Source organism: Triturus cristatus, chromosome 2_1 (assembly GCF_964204655.1).
Source record: "Triturus cristatus chromosome 2_1, aTriCri1.1, whole genome shotgun sequence".
Taxonomy (NCBI): domain Eukaryota; kingdom Metazoa; phylum Chordata; class Amphibia; order Caudata; family Salamandridae; genus Triturus; species Triturus cristatus.
In genome coordinates this window covers 283,743,305-283,746,735 of record NC_140581.1, presented here as the reverse complement: position 1 = coordinate 283,746,735, position 3,431 = coordinate 283,743,305, and positions in this window count along the sequence as shown.

Sequence of the window (3,431 nt, the reverse complement as noted above, 5' to 3'; positions counted from 1 at the left end):
TTCTATAGCTATCCTCCTTCAGAGCCGAGAGAGACTGGCCATTAACTGAAAATAAGATGCAACAGGTAATGATTGATGCCATGCATTGTCCGCAGAAAAGCAGACTGAGTGATGTAGATTTTGTTGTGTGTGTTGCGCATGAATGAATTGATGTAATTGTGCACTGCCACTAATCAACTTTCTACAGAACACACTAGTAATTACTAATTTTCCTCTTCTGGCAAACAAGAAATGTGTACTTCTCTCCTGCATCTTGGTGATACATTGCTTTTAATTCAATACAGGAAGGGCACTCACTCAATCTGCTGCGCAATGCAAATGACTGTGACTTAACAGCACCGTCCATCATGATGATGGCGAAAGAGACGGCCTGCAGCGTTAACGAGATGAGATGCAACAGGTAATGATTGATGCCATGCATTGGCCGCAGAATAGCAGACTGAATGATGTAGATTTTGTGGTGTGTTTCGCATGAATTGATGTAATTGTGCACTGCCACTAATCAACTTTCTACAGAACACACTAGTAATTACTAATTTTCCTCTTCTGGCAAACAAGAAATGTGTACTTCTCTCCTGCATCTTGGTGATACATTGCTTTTAATTCAATACAGGAAGGGCACTCACTCAATCTGCTGCGCAATGCAAATGACTGTGACTTAACAGCACCGTCCATCATGATGATGGCGAAAGAGACGGCCCGTTAACTTAAGATGAGAAGTAACAGGTAATAAATGATGATAATTAATGGCATGCATTGGACACCTGACTCTGAGCTATTGATCTTTGTGTTGGCGTTGTTTGTTGTGCACAAAGTGAATGATGTCAAAGTGTACTAGTGTTAATCTATCTTTCTGTACACAATAAAGAATGACTCAAGTCAGTAATATTTATATTTCTACTCTTGTTGTGTTCTAAAAATTACACTTGTACTGCAGGCCGATCTTCAGTCAGTAGAAGTATCAGAGCTGATGATGAAGTCAGGAGGATGTTTCATGAGTGGCATAAAACGGAAAAGCCTAAAGGTAAACACGTGAACCACAACCACAGCACACCCAAATGTCTGTGTAGAAGTTGAATAGAGTGTAGCGGTGGGATGACTGCAGTGCATTGATTTTACTAACTTTAACTGTAAAATGCTATGTCTGGAATGGATAATGTGCTTTGCGTTTGTCCAACTCTTTGAGAGAAAAAAAAAAAAGGACTCTAAAGTGGTAACGTAGGCTGTGCTAATGGTAAGCACTGTGGGCCTGATCTCTCCTGTTACTGTTGAAGGTCTATGCTGGAAACAGACTACAGTAGAGATGATGCATATGCATACATGCCACCTCGGAAAGTGTTCTTGTTGCACTACACCATCACTTGTGCATTTGTTTTCACTTTCTTTCTGAATATCCCCTTTGGTTTTCAATCTAAAATTACAGGCCGGGCCTTGTCCAAAACTTTGTAAAACATTACAATGCATATTAATTACCTTACCAATCAATCACCTTTTTATTCCAGCCGGGCAGTGGCGAGTGGTGAGGCGACACACCCAAGATTGATGGACGAGAGGAGCAAGAGGAATGCCGAGATGCAAAAAACCAGTCCACATTTTTGACCAGGATAAGACAGTAACAGTATCCACTTTTCACTTCTTTTAAAAAATTTGATTAATATCTTGTATACATTCTTTACAACAGTGTGTTCTTGGAGTTGTTATTATCAATCATCATTACGTTTTCTCTGTGTTTACGATTCCTCACTACCAATATTTAAAATTTCTATTTGCTATCTGTTAAAGTTTTAAGGCCGGAACAGAACAAGAAATAGAAGTGTATGTAATCCGGGTCTCATCATGCATGCATTTCCTTTTTTATACCTTAACATATGGAATGGATATGGTATGGTAGTCTTCAATGATTGTCGTTTGTTTGTCTATGTATGCATACTGTTTTTCTATGTCAAACCTTTCCCAAAATCCCCCTTCCCATCCAATCAACGGACCCTAACCCTCTTCCCCCGGGCTGTGTGACTTATTGTCGAGGTGTAACTAAATTAAAAGTACACCAATACTTAATCACACACTTGCTGGGGCGGATGTGGTGAAAGCAACACTACTTCAATTTCAATGCAGAGCGATGATCTTCTTCTGCTTGCCCACCCATGAGTAGGATATTTCACAGGTTATTTTATTTAACAAAGGAACATATACCTCAGCATGAATTGCCGGCATTGATTTGATTTGTTTGTTGTCATTCCTCATATACAGCACTAACTGTTAGACTGTAGGCATAGCCAAGTCGACAAAACTATAGTTTGTAACTCTGTCTAGTAGGCTATCCTCATAATATCCAGCATTCATTTTTTTTGTCAAATATTTGAACATATAATTGTTGCTCGGTAAATTCTGTGATGTACTTCATTCAACTACTCCTCTAACAGTCTCTCAAAGGCGATTGACTATCTCCTTTTCTTTTTTTGGAAATGCTGCTACCCTGCCAGTGTATACTACTACTATACTACCACCACCACCCCAATCATGGCATGTATGAAAAAGGAAACCATCTTCACCATGCAGCCAGTGCTGTGCCACAGTTGGACATAAACATCAAGCACCGGTAAGAGAGAAGTTTGGGGGAGGCAGAATCAATAATGGACATGTTGTCAATGATGTCAGTTTCAGACACCACTCCAAAGAATGCATAGTAGGACCAGTGAATGAGTGAGGTGTGTCGCATCTATCTGTTTGTGTCTTATACAGTCAGCAAATTATTGAAATCAAACACACGCTATGGGCGGCCATGCACCAGCAAAGAAACAGTGTGATGTAAAACAGTTACCCCACCTACAAAACATTAACAACATTGCATGTAACATAGAAAAATATATTTAATTGACCCTAACAAATAAACTAAACCCACAAAAGCTGACCCACCCCCCTCCCTAACCCCAACGACTGTCCATAGAAATAGAGAACGCCCAAACGAGTGAGGAAACAAACAGGAATTAAAAAAGGGGCAGTGACAGGGACTAACTGGTGGGGCGGGACTGGAGGAGGACACGAATCTGGTCCTCTAAATGGGCGACGCGGCGTCTAAGGCCGCGGCAGTTGCAACCACAGTGGGGGGGGGCACCGGAGATGGCACGGTGGCGGCGGGCAGCCGCCAGACGGTGGCGCCGTACCGCTGGAGGGCGGTGGCTGGGGCCCGGGGCACTGGAGGAGGCTTCAATTGCTGCTGCACTCTCCTCCTCCTCCTCGGCTAGGACCACCAGCCGCCGGTATTCCTGCTGGATTGCCTCCAGCTTCCGGCGCCGTGCCTTGGCGGCCAACTCCTTGCGGTTGATTTTCGGAGTAGCTGTGTATCAAAAAGAAAAAAACACGACAATTGTAAAATATAGTCTTAATAAAACAGTAGGACAAGGTAATTATTTATACACATAGTGGCATGG